Here is a 17636-nt window from a genome sequence, read left to right as displayed (position 1 = left end):
TTGTTCACTTACTCTTTAAAAATAATTTCACATTAACCCGATCTTGAAATCGTTCTGTAAAATCAGGGGTGTGGTGGATGAGTTCGGGAAGGGGGCTCGCGCAAACTCCTTGTTAAGAAATCAATTTGTTAAATTTTATCAGACTATTTTAACTGGGGATGATCCTTAGATGAAATGCTTCTCAAACGAATCGCTCATTAACAAATTGACAGCCCATCCTTGTGTAAAAGTCTTGGCTTTAAAGCCATGAAGGGTTAATTGCTTATGTACACTGAAAGGACAGAATTCATGGGATACCAGGTTCCTGGGCAATGCGACGCTGTCAACCCCCTTGCTAATGGACGAACCCACCGTTTTGCAGATATATAGGTACACCTCATTCACGTAGACGTAATTCAATATCAGTATGGATAAATGTCGTGAGTTAACAGACTTTGAAAGAGGGATGGTAGTGGGTGCCCGACGCATGGGTCACTCTATCGCGGAGGTAGTACAGAAATTGCACTATCCTCCTTTGACAGTATCAAGAGTGTATTGGGAATACGCCATTTCCGGCCGGAATAACATCTCATCGTGAACAGCGCTGTGGGAGGAGAAAGGTGGTTGATGAACGTGGCCGTCGATTGTCTCGCATTGCTTCAGCCAACCGGAGAGCGACAGTGGCACAAATCACCGCCGACTTCAACGAGAGAGGTGCCAGAAACGTCTCCACCAAGGCCATCAGGCGATCATTAGCCGCAATAGGTTATGGGAGCCGCCAACCCACCAGGTTCTCATTGTTAACAGCACGACACAGGATTCTACGCCTCAATTGGGCGAAAGAACATCGGCACTGGACTTTGGATGATTGGAGTCGGGTCTCCGTCCGATGAGTCCCGTTTTCAGTTATTTCGAGCTGAGGAGGGTGCGTATCTGGCGGAAACCCCACGGAGCTATGCACTCGTCATATCAACAAAGAACTGTTCAGGCAGGTAGACGGTCGGTAACGGTCTGGGGCGTATTCACCTGGCACATGTTGGGACCTCTGGTACATCTAGACGCATCTCTTAACGGTCCAGTTTACATATCCATCCTTGCAGACCATATACATCCCTTCATGGTCATCGTGCACCCATAAGGCAATGACTCTTCCAGCAGGACAATGCGCCTCTCCACAGAGCCGTGGTGACAAGAACATGGTTCGAAAAGCGTTCCGCAGATTTTACCACCACGAAATGGCCTCCCCGTTCACTGGACGTGAACCCTGTGGAGCATCTTTGGGGTGCTGTGGAAAGGTCCGTTCTAGCTTTGGATGCTCCATCCATGAATGTGGCGGAATTGTGGACAGCGGTGCATCAAGCGTGGATGGAAATACCTGTGGAACGCTTTCGTGAACTACTGGACTCAATGCCTCGCCGCGTGACTGCCCTTATCCGGGAGAAAGGTGGGCCTATCCGTTACTAGGTAGGTATTCTGGTATTCTCATGATTTTCTGTCCACTCAGTGTACATTAGTATATAAACAATAAAATTTCTTTCTCTTTCCCCTACACCCAAGTAAATAAGGCATGTAGATATGTATAGTATCTTATGTAGGACGCCACCTGAACGAAAGTTCAACTCCTTCTTTGTACACTGTGATGATTACAGAGCACTGTAAAAGGCCAGAAATGTGTGTGTTGTTTAGTTGTTTCTGGCGATTTTGTCACAAGGTAGGCGATCACCTGGAAAGCCTACCTAGTGTCCGTCTACACCACTGAGAGGTAGGCCAGAACTACGCATGTACCATGGCCGACCTCAACAATCACGCACTGAATGTCCAAAGCCGGCAGCGCGCGCGCACACACACACACACACACACACACACACACACACACACACACACACACACACACACACACACACACACACACACACACACACACACACACACACATTTCCAGGAGACAGGACTGCAGAAGATGAAGAAAATAGCATAAAGTAAAAAAATATATAAATAAATAAAAATTAAATGTCTTTGTCCATGTCTGTATCCAGTGCTACCCAAAGTAGTCTACAAGGAGAAAAGTGCACAGTCAAACAGTAGTGGTAATGTCATCCAAAAACGAGATCTGCAAGGCAGGAACAAGTTCTAGGTATAAATCTGTTCTGTTAATCTGGGGTGATATCAGAAGTCACTAGTTGGTGTATCACTGAGCAGAGGAAGGATTTAGTTGTAGAGAATCTTGATAAAGGATGAGCTAGAAAAGTGCAACATCTGTTAAATCCTCTGCGTGTTCTTGAAAACCAAAACAATTTTGTATATGACGTCATCAGGACGACAGACGAGGCAACAGGCTGAATTATGATTTATGATCTGTTTTCAGTTTTATTTCTGGAATTAACATTGAAGTTGAAAGTATTCCTTCGAATAAAAGCAGCATTGCAGAAGGTTTGAAGGGCCTGGAAATTATTGATAGATGTGAGTATCTCCTCACATCCAGGAGATAAGTTTGGAACTGTTGCCTTAAGAACCAATCTTAGGTTCTCGTAAATGGAGCATTCAAATAGGACATGAGAAGAGTCTTCCGACAGCCCACATCGACAGGAAACGGTATTATTATTATTATTAGCCATACGGTGCAAGGAAGCCTGAAGCTTATGCTGCAACAGCCAAAAAAAAATTCCCGAGTTACCCTCTGAGAGAGAGAGAGAGAGAGAGAGAGAGAGAGAGAGAGAGAGAGCCATGTCTAGTTAGTATGTGGGAGGTAAACAGTGAGGTTGAAAACAATTTTCTGGTGGATGAAGAAAGTAGTGTAGTTACGTCAGGAACGAATTTTTTTGTATTGGCTCCTTTTTCGGTAGAATTCCATCTATTCTGCCAAGTGTAGACCAACAAATTCTAGCATCGGGTTCGTTCAGTTTTGGGATCAGCCTGAGGGTTAACAATGATTCTCTGAAATTTCCGCAGAAATGCCGCTGCTGATGTAAAAGCAAAGCCCTCTAAACACAACACGCAGATCAAGTGGTATAGTGCCTGCAAGAATCTGTAGAACTGGAGTTGACGCTGTTCTGCAAACGTGAAGTAGGCCAAGGAGAAAACAACGTTGAATAGTGGATAACGTGGTTTGTACAGTTTTGAGTGCAGTACGTCTAAACCATAGACTGGCAGCATAGGTTGTAATTGGGATTACGGCAGCATTATAAAATAGATGTAGGGTTTTGGTGTTCAATCTCCAGTCTTGTCTGGTAATTCGGAGCAGCATTGCGGTAAAACTCTTAATTTTAATGGACAGGTGCTGAATATGTGCAGTAAAGGAAAAGCGGTCGTCGATGATGACTCCTTAAAATTTGGTGCTTCGGACAAGGATTTCTTGTCAAGTTTAACAACTGGTGGTCGGCCATAGTCTAATTTGTGTTTAAAAACCATAATAATCTTCGATTTGGTTGGGGATAATTTCAATTTGTTTTCAGAGGACCAGGGCGATAGTTCAAGGAGTACTTTATTGGCATAAAGTTCTAAATCAGATCTTGAATTTCCATTCACCAAAATGATAAGGTCATCTGCAAGTTGTTGAACATTTTGAAATTCAGTCATCCTAAGCAGCCAATCATCAAGAACCAGATTCCAAATCAAGGGACCCAAAATTGATCCTTGGGGGCAACCACGGGAGACAGATCTGTGAATCTTCGTTGACCGTGACAGTGCGATTTCCACATAAGTGCCTAGGCTCATGTTCGTGAAGTTGTTCCCAAATATAAGCTTTTCCAAACGTGCGCCATTCTGTCAAACCATAACATCTAAAAATGTTAGGGCGTGTTCCACATCAAGCTTCAACTTAAGTTAAATGTATCGTGAGAGGATGTTTAGAGTAAGTGCCTTTGAGCCGCAAAGCATGACTACAAATCCTTCATCAATATAGCGAAGCCAGAATCCGATTGATACTGTCAGATCCACAAGAAAAATTCTTGCTTCTAGGTTCTCCATGGTTCTGTTAGCCACTGCGGAAGGTACCGAGGCACCTATAACAGTATCCTGGATCTGTCATTATATAAAGAGCCATTAACCTGACTATTTGAACGTTGAGAAATTCAAGCAAAATATTATCTCTTCCCTCTCGAAATATGGAAGATTACGCAGTTTACAAGTTACATACTCTTAGACGTTATACTCTTACCTTAGACATTTGTAAACTGGTGAGATAATTATTCGTACCTGGAAAGACAAGTAAAATACTTGTCTTTCCAAGCCAGTAAGGAGTGCTATTGTGACATCTTTTATAATTTCTATCCTTCAACAACCGTTCAGTTTTTATTTGCAGTTTTTCAGTGTTTCTCATTAATTCGGAAAAATAATACGACGCTGATGGAATGCTCCGTTCAGAGTTCAATAGAACCACTGCTGAATTAATAAGAAAGACTGTGTGCAAGCTTGTCCATAGAAGCAATATCACTTGACCAGGAGGAGGGGAAGTTGGGATGCATACACTGTTGATGCTTCCACGTTGATCTACGTGGCATCACAGTTCAACGCCTACACCGATTTGATTTAAGAAGTATTCACCTCCTTGTGACGATAGAACAGACGTTTCATGCCACATGCATAGCAGGTGTTGTTCCTCACCGAGACAATTCTCGTTACTCACGCAGCACACACTTTCCAATAATGAAGTCAGTTCCACAGTACACAACAACTCTTAAGTTGAATTTGCTTGGTGACAATCTCCCTCAGGGTTATATGTTGATTACCTTGCACTAGTTTAACCATTTGGACAACTTTTTTTACATTATTGGTCCTGTTTGCTTAACCCAGATGTCGCGTCCTCGTATGTATCAGTGGTTATAATCACTATCCTTCGCACATTGGGTGGAAGGACGCCCGGAATCGAATCCCGTTAGTGATGTGAAGAATATTTATGGGCTTTCTTCACTCTGTGGCTGAGTTAGTCAGTTTCAGACGCGGAGAGCGTGTATTTTTACCCCCCAGAAACTGGATTTTTTTTTTTTTTTTTGTCCAGCATGTTCAGGCAAGGCAAATACATGTCGATGGATGACGTTGTTCTCGGATAACCCTAATATGACAGTTTTATTTTTTGGCCCAGATGAGGTAGGTCCTGGGTATTTCCCTCTGTAAATTTTTTGCTCCATTGTAAGACACACTGTATACTTCGAACAGTCCACCTAGTAGACGGCTACCATACAGCTATGAATGTTTACCGATTTTATCCCCTGCACTTCAAAGCTGCATCAGAGTCTGCTGGTTAAGCTCTCACGATTAGTGCATCCATATAAGTACCTTCCTCTACACACTGGGTGGAAAAGGCCTGTGTTCGAATGACGCGGGGAATTTTTATGGACTTTTTCACAACGTGGCTGTTAGTCGGGCTCAAGCGAGGGTTGAATGGAATTTTTCTTCGTTGACTAGAGTTTTTGTTCAGAAAACAGACTAATCCAACCAGAACGCACCCAATTTACAGATGCAATATGGATAAAGTCGCTGATGTGCCTACAACAAGCCTGCTGGTTATATCCGAAAGTCTATTATTCACATCATGCAAATTGCAGCCACCGTTTCTACCTCATGTTGTGTATCTAACACTTATACCTCCAGTCCTGGAGGTATTGTTACCTTTTTCTGCTGGTGTGGCCGTTCACTAATTGAATACCCAACCGTTTATTCAAAAAGCTACGTCTCATTTATACTACTCATATATACGAGGTGGATGTTTGAAAATTTCTGAGTAAGGCTACAATTTGGCGTTACCATAAGCTGAAATGGGGCAACATGCATGTCATATGGTAGTATTTGGAATATTGAGTTAGCAGCCACTAAACATAGTCGTAGAAAGTAAACGACATTTCGCTTTGGCGAATGCAAACAATATTTAATGTTTTAAGGCAAACGAAATCTCTGAATAGTTGGTTGTGTTGTACCGAGAAGTACTGCTCATATTTGCGAAATAATCATCCAGAAAGCCTGGAAGATGTCAAAGTTGCAAGTGGAATATTCCATAAACATGGGATCATCAGATGAAACGCTTCGCTCAAGCCTTTCATCAAAAAAAGTTAACGTGCAATGTCAGGTACAATGGTGTCATGCTCAGAGGAACTAATGGAAGAATTTGAGCATGTTACCATCCCAGAGAACGATTTGAAGAGAATTCACCTTAATTGTGAAGCACGATGACGACATTCTGATAGTGTTCATCTCATCTCATAGTATTTGTAGATGACACTTCATAGGCGCGAGGCTTGGGACATTCTGGACAACGTCGTTCTTTCGCGAATATTTTAATGCGCAGAACCTTGTGTTTTTCAACAGGACAGTGTCCTGTGTCGCAATGCTCAATATACGAAAGTTTAGTTTAGGGAAAATAATATGACACAATGGACTGCTCTGCTCAGAAATGGCAAATAACAGTCGCCAAAGGACTCTAAAGCTTTTACTGTTATTATCTCTCTATACATTAAAAAAGTTTTCCTCCTAGTGATATTTATTCGAGCTAATGAGAGAAGAGGGCGGGGCAATTACGTTTCTACAAATGCGCAGGTCCATTGAAAAACAACTGCCTCCACAATGTTCACCAACTTCGTGTGCGTGCTGCACTGTCTAATACATGACCCTGCCCAGCATCATTTAATGTTCCATTGTAATATCAGCTGATGAAGGGATCCGAATTAGTTTATTCCACCTTGAGAATGCCACGTGGTGTGGGATAGGATAGCCAATGGGAGAAGAGGATGCGGGTCACAGGATTTCAAGTGGGCGGAGCAATTACCTCACTACAAATTCACTGGTAAATAATTACATAGATCATTTCCTGATTAGATATCGATCAGTGCATTTTAACAGGTGTGTATTTTACGTAGAAAAGATTTAACTTACTCCGTCATACCTCTACATTTTACGTAGAAAGCGTGCGCGGGGGTTGGCGAGCAAAGCGAGCGGGGGCCCGAAGCTCCCTAGTTATTATTATTTTTCCTTTATTCGACCATCAGATTTCATCCGTACACAGCCTGGAAGCAAGAACGACACGATATAAATGAAAATGCAGCCGTTTCAGGGAGATTCACATATACATTCAGATTTGAATTAATACTGTATAAAAAATTATGGATTATATGTTTATAATTTCGTTATAGGTTACAGGCCACAGGAAAACATGCGTACTTATTTACAGGCTAAACAGTATTTATGACTTTCATCAGGATAACATATATTCACATATTCAGGTTAGAGTTACAGGTTATACACTTTAAGTAATCATATCCTTTTACGCATTTCTTCTTTCGACGCAATGAATAATTTATAAATCCAATGATTTTAGATCCAGTACAGTTTGTCTGAAAATTTTTGGAAAAATTGGATAATAAAGTTTCATCGAGTAGTTACTCCGTTCCTGTCCGACTTTGGATTCTTCTTCACGAGGAGAGAATGTCGCTCAGGTTCTTGGGTCCTCATCGTGTAGCTTACAAAACAACAGGTGGCTTATGGAGCTATTCTGAGTGGCTCGCAAAGTCTTCATGCATTTCTTAACTGCTTAAGTTTCTCTACAGGTGATAACTTGCATCTAAACGGGGAGAGAAAAAAAAATCTGTTGTAGCTTTCTGTAGAAAGGAGAGAAGATAAAAGCTCAGGAATTTGTGCAGTGCTGTACAATAACTGCTATTAGGTAGTAGCAATCCTAAGAGATTAGAGAATTTGAACTTTTTAAAAGTTCACTAATACTATAATCATATAAAAGTTTAAATAGAAGGTTCTTTACAGTGAATTTTCATTTCATAATCTACCTACACTGCTCAACAAAATTAACAGAACAAAACGTTTTTTCTCGAATATTTTATTGTGAGCAGTGTCGCGGAAGGCAAATATTTGATATAATAGGCATCCTCGCATGCGAATTTCAAGTATCCAATACAAACAAATCTGCCACCTTACAGAGCTGCACATTATGCAAATTATTCATGCCTATAAAAACACGGGTTGCGACCACATCACTTCATTCCCGTTTTTTGGCCTGCTCAGTGACCGGACAGCCACATCTCCAGTACTCAGGATGGCAAGTCAGTGTCGTTTAGATGATTCTTTGAGATGTCGGGCCGTTGGACAACTTGGAAGCCGGGTAGTCGCTGGCGGAGGTGGCACGTTGGCTTAATATGTCACGCACTGTCGTCTCAGAACTATGGAAGCAGTTTCAGGAGACAGGAAGCATTACAAGAAGAGCTGGTCAAGGTCCCGAAGGCTACGTCAACCAGAACAGACACTAGCTGGCTCTAACAGAAAGACGGGACCCTACGATGTCTTGTCATCAACTGTCTCTTCTTGAGGTTGCTGCAGCCACAGCTGACAGCATTTCCAACGGAACTGTGTTAAGAAGGCTCAATTCAAGTGAACTGTACGCAAGGAAGCGACTGGTTCGTATCCTATTAACCCCAGACCACCACCGCAGAGCTCGTCGAAACTTGTGCCATGAACTGACTTGGAGCCCTGACAAATGGGGGTTCAAATGTTCTCTGATGAGTCCTGTTTTAGCCTGCAAACAGATTCTAGACGTTATTTCATCTGGAGACAATGCGGAATGCGGTACTATCCTTCCAATATCAGAGAAAGAGACACTTACGGTGGAGACAGTGTTGTCGTGTTGGACGGAATAATGATGAACGGCCGCACCCACCCCTCTTTATGTTTTTGATAGGGGTACCATAACTACACAGAGGTATCAAGAACAGATCCTCGAACCCTACGTGCGACTTTTTAGGGGTGCAATTGGCCCAGCTTTTCTTTTCAAGCATGACAACGCCACTGCATTTAGAGCTCAAGTGGTGGAGGAATATCTTGAAACTTAAAATATCCAACGACTGCCGTGGCGAGTATGATCACCAAACTTAAATCCGATCGAACATGTGTGGGTTGCCCTTGGAAGTCACATTCCCCGCTGACAGCCAACCCCTTGGTGACTTGACGAGTTAAGGTCTACGCTGGTGAAACAATGGAATTTGTTGCCACAGAATCTTATAGACACCCTTGTATCAAGCCTGGTTCACCGCTGTTAGGTCTGTTTAGCCGTTGTAGGGTATCACACGCCGTACTGATGTCATGTGACCATATTTTTGAGCACCTTGTATCGACTTCTGTAGTGTGACATTTTTTTGGTGGTTCTTGTACAACCCTTATAAATGTCCCTTATATCCGTCCGAAGTTTTTCGGTGTCTCCTTTTATCGTTATTGTATGGTACCCAACATACCAAATTTTTCCCGCTTCATCACAAGTTACACGATTTCTTCCATGTTTTCTAAGTGTTCTGTTAATTTTGTCAAGAAGTGATATTTGCTATATATTGTGGCACGCCAGATATTATAAATTTTCAATTTAGCTAGCAGTCGATAAAAAGTTGGGGCCCTTGTTCTGGGTGCAGTGAGCTTGTTTTCAATGATGGTAGGATATCCCACGTTTCGCGCTCTCTAGCATCGGAGTGCTCTTTCCCATACACGCATCTTTCTCAGATTCAGAACTTATACATTTATGCACAAAGATTCCAAATTTCCATTTCTAGAATAGAATTTATAGCTCTCTTATGTTTCAGTGAGCCCTTGAGTGCGTGCATCAGCTGTAGTCCTCATTGCAATATCTGCTCGGATCTGTGATGGCCAACGAATTAAACTAATTATGTTAAATGGGAACGTATTTCCAGTAACCTTATTGACTGAATGTCTGGAAGTAGAGTATATTTATGTGATGGAAGTATTTCAAAGGAGGCGAGGAATCTTTATGGGTTTTTTCAAAACATACACTGGTGTGCAAAACTTAAGGACCAATACTATTTCTAAAGGTTACAACCACAAAATATTTACTTAAGGTACTCTTTACTGAGTGGAGATTCAGTCTCAGCAGCGATTCTGGACGCTAATCTGGCGAGAGGTTGGCACAGGGTATCACCCCGCAAACATCACTGAAAGGGATCGATATGGCGGTCGAGGTGTTCTCGTCTGGGGAGGCGTTATCTTGGATGGACGTACACAATTCCAGATACTGGAAGGCGGTACTGTAACCACCTTCCAGTATCTGGAAGCTCAGGAAACCTAAGTTTCTTAAGCACACTACTGTACTGAGGTAATACTTCCCCATGTGCGTCTGTTTCGAGGTACCATTGGCCCTGAGTTCGTGTTTATGGATGAAAACGCCACACCCCATCGCACTGCAGCTGTTGATATGCTATTGGAAAGTGAGGACATTGTACGCATGGATTGGCCTGCCCGTTTTTACGATGTAAATCCCATCGAACACATATGGAGCGCTTTGGGGAGACGCCTAGCGGCACGTCCACACCCACCAGAAAATATTCACTAGCTGAAGATGGCGCTGACAGAGAAATGGACGCTGTTACCGCAAGAACTTATCAACAACTTTGTTCTAAGTATGGACAGGCCATACCTCCTACTGAGGACCACCGCTTTCCTTTGTTCCATTTTGGCAGTGATGCAGCTGTATCATGGCAGCTAGTGCTATGTTGCCATTTTTCAATAAAGTCCCTCTATACCGGTTTGTTTCCGTTGTTGTGTCGGCGTTGTTTCCTTCATCATTTCTGTATCTCACGAGGTTCCTTTGGTATGCTTTTCCTATATCTAGGCTACTTCTATGAGAAGCTACAGGTGAAAACTTGACTGGTCCTTAAATTTTGCACACCAGTGTAGGTGATTTAGTCGGTCTCAGGCAGGAACTGCATGGTTTTTTCTCCCGGAAACTCGGGTTTTTCGTCTAGAAAACTGATTAACCTCTCATAGCTTTAGTTGCTTGATCCCTTAACACACATCGATCCTTTATTAGCATTTCCTTCTGCAGGAAAAGTTATGTAGATTTTCTTTTTCTTTTTTTTTTTTTTTTTAATTCTAAAGGAATGATTCTGTAACAGTGGGTGTTCCGTAACTGTCAGGCACTACGCTGTCCTCTGAGAGATGCAGTGCTGCCCAAGCGATACGGTGGGTTGTAACGGATGGAGTGGTCATAGCGATAACTTGGTATATAAAGAACAGTTATAGCGGAGAGAAATTCTATAGGCGGTTGGAGGTTATCATTAGTTGCCCTCTTCTCTCTCATTCTTTTCACCCACATAATTCGTTGTACCGACGGCTTACGGAAGCAATGCCTTTCTTAACCAACAGTTTGTAATGAGAAGGGATGGCATTGTAACCTGAATGCGTTCGGGAATAGCTACTGAATGACCTTGACTTACCTATAGAAATTCTCTCTGCTGTAATCTTAACTCTGTCTAAATTAATGTTAGGAGTGTTGTTAATAAAATAATTCCTGATTAGGAAATCTAACTCTGACATAACACGGCTAACGGAAAAGTGGTTCCCCTCAATGGCATTCTGGTCTGCTGCAAATTTAGTTACGGAAAAATAGGAGACGATGAGTTTCACTATGATCATGAAGTGGTATTAACTTCATTAGCATTGTTTATTTTTGCTAAAGCCGTCGGGCTACCTTCTTTCGATTATATTCGTCAACAACACTTTTATGCTACTTCTAAACTTTTCTACCCATTTGTACATTTTATCTGGCTAATACACTTCTCTCCATATTGCGAGGTGAGGTAACCAACCATTTCAATGTCCGTTGACTCATGTCAGTATTTTATGCCTATTTGGATTTTTCTTGTGCTCACCATCACCTCTGGACTTCCATTTCTTCAGCTTTGCCAATTGTCGACTTTGGTATATTTAATTTGTGACTAGCCCTTGTGGGTTAGCACAGTTGGTAGAAGCACCGTTCTCTTCACACCAGCTGGAAAAGATCTGGGTTCGAGTTCCGTCGATGAGGAGAGGAATTTTTATGGGCCTTTTTCACGACATGGTTGAAATTAGGGTAACATTGCTTTTTCCCCCCGGAAACTGGGCTTTTTCGTCCAGAAAACAGAAAACCGACCACACATAACGCAATTTACAGACAGTATATGCGGGGCAATATGGCCTTAGTTGCTAATGCTCCTAAACCCAATAACACCAATTCCTGAGGAATAGTACTCTCAAACATTTTTACACCGTATGACATTCAATGACCCCCTCCCCCAACTCTGCTAGCTTCAATGATGAAGAATCGAGTTTGTGGACACGATATGAATGCAATGGGAATAAGCATTAGACTGCAGAAAATGAACTTGAATAGCCTTCTGTGAAGTATTTGCATTATTGTCTGGCGACGTACGCAAAACAAGATTAGAGTTTATGACGTCATTGGTGACGTCATGGATTCTTTTGTTTCTCTTTTCCACTTTAATAGACCTCCTACCGACAGGCACTGACCACCAACGCCATGTACAAGAAGCAAGTCATAACGCGAAAACAGACCTTCCCTTACCTCCAAACCATCTCCCTCGCATAAATCAGCGTTGCATCTTTTGTCTTAATATTTATCGCTCGATCACGGCATATAAGCCTCAGGTGAGTGTCCGCCACTTAACCCACAACACGGTGACCCTACGATAACCCTCCATCCCTTATGGAAAGCCGACAAGTGGAAAAAGAAATTTTAATAAATGCTCGAGTCTCGTGGCTAACACAATAACCTTTTATGAAGGCATAAAGCACCCCAACGTTTAGACCGTCATTGCGGATTATGATATCGTTAAATATTGCAACATCCTCTTCCACCATCCCCCTTGTTCTGTGCTCTCCTAAGTAACAAAGACAAGGCTTAGATGTCTTACATGAGAGTTAAAGAGTGGGAAACATATTAAAATATCTTTTATTGTCTACAGCCATTCCAGGGATAATCGGTCATTAAAATCCCCCTTGCCATTTATGGGTCTTTATAATAATGGGGTTTTGGCCCTCCCCTAATGGAGGGCCGCTAAGTTATTGCTAGGAAACCTTCCCTGTTGGCGCCATTTTATTATTACGATAGTAACGTGGTCGTTGATAGGACAGAATTTTGGCATCATCAAATCTTGGGTTGGCTTAGTGAGTGGATACTCTTTCTTTAAGGGCTTTTGTTGGTGTTGCAGCCAAAGGACGAAATAAATGCGAGGATGAAAATAAGCAAGATTTATAACAGGAAGATTGCGAGTGTCTTTTTCAAAGTCAAATTAGGGTTAACTCTCCCAGTGAGGTATTTTGTTTCTTTATTGTGTTCGAAAATAAGTCAGTCCGCGGAAAACCTCGGGGTCTTGGTAAATGCGTTGTTTCCTCTTTTGTTAGGCTTTTTATCTCCGTGAGAACTCCTTCAAAAATTTATTGCGAAGTGTAGTGATGTAATAATTTAGCCTAACGAGCACAAGACAGGACAGGTTAATCCGCAGTAATCGAATTCATTCTGTTATTTGATATTATAGCGGGGTTACCCTGTGTGGGAAATGAGTTGCGCTCAAAGTTACATATTTCAAGTACGCGTTTCCACCACCACCTACTAGCGCCCTCTAGTAGCAAACAGCTTTGACATGTTTGAATAATAAACGTACAGAATCTTTAAAGTACGTTTTTAGAAAATAATAATGGCTGATATCACCCAGCTCGAGATTCTAATATTTTGAATCGGGAGTATACATTACATGAAAACAAAAAAAGTAGAGCAGACGTTCGGTGGAAGACTTAATCAATAACACGCCCAATCAGAACCGACACTTTCTGCGGAGGGAATTTTACTTTTATTATTTTGGCTCGTAATTTTTGCCTTCCCCCTTCACTTCGTTCTCCTACGAACCTCCTCCCAATCCCATACTCCGCACCTGCCGAAGCGTAAGATAAATTTACTCTTCAGGAAACTGGTTTAGAAAGATACACAAAACGGACGAATGGTCTTTAGCGGCGGGCAAATCGTCACAATGGCCAGGTTAACACGGAGTTTGTTAATCAGCGAAACGCGAACGAAAATGACATCATCCGAACCATCACGATGATCAGGAAATGCGCAAAAAAACTTCTGATAGTAGTGAGGAGACTCGAGTTTCCCTTCCCGTCCGCGCCTCCTTCACAAATGTTAAACTATCGGCGAAAAATTCCGTATCCGAGCAAATGAAAAACAGCTACCGAAGGTGACGAGAGCGCGCCAATGTAAAACCCATGTCGACGGCAGTGTGTGGACTCGCTGTGTTGTTTGTTTAACTCGAGTGTCAAGTGCTTTTATGGGATGTTTCATATTGCCGAGGTATGAACGTTGTGAGATGACGGAGGGGATAGGCTAGTGAGTAGAAACGGGGGGGCGAGCGGGGCGGGAGGGAAGAGCGTTGATATCCTAAAGTCAACAAAACAAGGCAGTGCATGAAATGAAGCCCTGAAATTGACTGGGGTTGCTCTGGGACACGCGAGAAAGCAGGAAACACGCAGGCTAAATTGAATTCTTCCAACATCAAAGGTCGGCCTATTGAAAGTGTAGTGAACTCCGCCATATGGAACGCTACGTGATCAAATATAAACCCACACCACATCAACGCGGAGCCGCATCATGCTTATTTCACCCCATTTGAGCCGCATCACTGAGATACAGGGAGCACCAAAGTGCAGGCTGCTGCGTCTGAAATTGGACATTTCACGCGGAAAACTGAAGCTCCGAGATATGACAAAAGTTCCATTGCACGTGGAGGTGCTTCGGGATTCGCGGGGAAAAACTGTTGGCGCGAAAATGATGTTTTAGTTGATTTCTTTAGACAACGTTGCTCTATGATGCAACAGTGGACGAACGTGACTCCAGCGCGTGCATGAAATCGACATGCTCATTGTTGGCAGTGGAGTTTTAGATTTCTTTCGAAGACGCCACTCCGCGTGCCAATAGTGGCTACGTGCTTGCTTCACGCGCTCCAAATGAACGTGTTCATTACCGCATGCAGCGCGCAGTAAAGCCAGTGGAGTAACCATGAAAGAGTGGAGTGGCTGCTTGCTGGCGAAACTAGGCTCGTTATGGGGCCGGATTTTTCTCATTTTAAGCTTCTATCCCAATGTGAACAATTAAAAATGTTTTAAGCTAATTTACAGGGAGACATTTTTTTGACAAGAACAAAATAATAAAAACATTTTCCATTTATTCTCCGGAACGACCACATAGTTGACAAGATAGAGAGAATACAAGAACACCATCATATTTAGTATTAGTATTAGCAATGGCAACACGGTGAAAGGAAGCCTATGATTTATGCTGCACGAGCCAAAAAATAAACAAATGAATAAAATAAAATTAAAAAAATAAATAATTAATAAGAGAAAAGAAAACAGACAACCTATGCGTTTCCGTCATCCCGTAGGTGTGAGGTGTGGTGTGAGGTGTATTTAGTGTCAGACGGCACCAGGGGTTTCCCCCATCTCCGTGTTGCTTTCATTGTGGGTGTACCAGTTCACTGGGAAATGCCAGAGATTTAAAAGTGTGTGGGCTTTGTATCTGTGTGATGTTGTGTACCGTTGTTCATCTGGTCGTTTAGCCGCTGGACCCCTGCTGAGGCCCAACGTTGCCCCACCTTCGCCCCGTGGAGGCAGACCAGGAACCCAGTAGTTTTAGTTTCACTCTGGCAGGTCCTGCCACCTAATTTCCTGAGATTTCAGAGGCTAGGACCTTAAAAAAAAAAAAAAACGCGCGCGCTCTTTTATATGCACGTACGTACAGACAGAGACATATATCCATCATCGTCGGTTTGATGATCGTTAGGTGAGGGGGATAATGCTTGCATAATAAAGGCCGAAAGAATGGGCGAACGGGAATTTTGACATAATTAAGTTTTTGTGTGTGGGACATTCGCTAGCATAAAGATAGAGTCTGTGGGAGACTGAAGGCTGGGGGGGTTAAGGCAGAAATATGGGGATGATAGAGTAGGCAACCCCAGAAGTCAGTGAGGCATGCCCATGCCTCACCAGGAGAAAGTAGGGGGCGCCGGGGGACCGTCCCACCACCGGCGCAGGGGAGGGGGTGGAAAGGCACCAGGCAAGGGAGCCCGGTGAGCTGAAGAACAGATGTTCTTTGGTTATAATGGTAGTGGGTTGTGGGCTGCGGCCATTTGGTTTCTCCTCGTCCTCCTCCTCGTGAACAGTGCCTGTGCATAATCCGAGAAGGCTTGATACTCCTCCTTCGTGTCTAGGAGGTGATGTTCTTGTCCCTGTGGTAAGTAGTGGATTCTGGTGAGTAAAACACCACGTAGGTCTTCATAGAGCCTGCAGTCATACATTAGGTGCTGCCAGCTCTCCAGCCCCCCGCAAGTGCAAGTTGGATCAACCTGAATCCCAAGTAGAGACAGTTTGGCATTAATAGCTCCGTGTCCAGTTAAGAGGTACGTTGCTTGTAGACCTGGGGAGAACCAGTTGGGTGAGGTTGGGTAGTTTTGTTCAATATTGGGTAGAAATTTCTTTGTGATCTCTCCCTTTTGAGAGTTGCTCCACCTTTCCTGCCATGCCTGCTGCAGGTGAGTTTGTATCCTCTTCTTTTCCACATTTCTGTTGCTGGCTAGGTCAATAGTGAACCCCAGAAAAGTCTGTGGGGTGCCTTTGTCTAGGTAGTATAGTAGGCCGCGTTGTATGATTTCTAGGTCCAGCGGGAGAGTGCCTGCGAGCACTTGCAGGGCGTGGGTGCTCACCGTGCGGCAAGCGCGAGTGATGGTTAGGAGGATGGATCTGTGAATTTGGTCCGTGATACGTCTGTTTACTGCTGTTGTAGTTTTTTGAAACCATGCACCGGATGCGTAGGTGACGATCGGAGTGAAGATAGCTTTGTAGAACAGTTTGAGGACTCGCTTTTTCAAGCCCCATTCTTTACGCGTGACCCTGGCAACCATGGCTGCGTAGCGTCTTATTTTTTTTACGGAGATATTTCAGATGGTCCTGAAATGACAGGTTTTGGTCCAATATCACGCCTAGGTATTTCAGTTGGTTGGAGAATTTGATTGTTTCCTGCCCAATTTTTATTTGCGGAGGCCGCCTAAGATCAAGGCGTCCCTTTAGTAGGATGGAGTTTGTTTTTGTGGAGGATATTTTGAGTTGATTTCGGTTTGCCCATTCTTGGAGAGTGGTCAGGGCCCGATTTGCGAGGACCTCTAACGCAGCTCTTGAGTTTGCCTGTATCGTCAGAATAAGGTCGTCCGCAAATGCCTGAGATTGTACTTCATTGAGATCGATGTTAAGAAAGGTGTCCAAGACAATATTCCACAGTAGTGGGCCAAGGACCGAACCTTGAGGGCAGCCCCGATGGACATGCCTGGAGAGTGTGCCATAGGGGGCGGTGACTTTGATGGTTCTGTTGCTTAGGTAACTTTTGATGGTGTTATAGAGGTTTTCCGGCATGTTGGCTTCGCGCAACCTCGCCAGGACGCTCGGCCACCAAAGTGAGTCGAACGCCCCAGCGAAGTCGACGGCTATCACTAGGAAGTACTTTGGATTACATCTGTTTACCTTGGTCAGGAGGTGAGTTAAGGCATCCACGGCGGAGGTTCCCCGTCTGAAGCCGAATTGGTTTGCTGAGGCCAGGCCTGCCTCATCATAGTAATGTTGGATCCGTGTGTAAAGTAGTCGTTCAAATAGCTTACTGATAACTGTCAAAAGTGCAATGGGCCGATAGGAGTCTGGAAGGTGTGGTGGCTTTGTTGGATTCTTTAGGATGAGTTTAACGTTTGCCATCTTCCAGGAATTCGGGAAGATACCTTCTCTGAGACAGAGGTTATATAGGTTTAGTAGTAAGTTCGGAGCGTACTCTACCGTTTTTTTGATAA

Source organism: Mastigoproctus giganteus, chromosome 10 (assembly GCF_048544385.1).
Source record: "Mastigoproctus giganteus isolate SK-2022 chromosome 10, ASM4854438v1, whole genome shotgun sequence".
NCBI lineage: Eukaryota > Metazoa > Arthropoda > Arachnida > Uropygi > Thelyphonidae > Mastigoproctus > Mastigoproctus giganteus.
The sequence above is the reverse complement of the archived record's forward strand: the minus strand, read 5'-3'. Positions refer to the sequence as shown.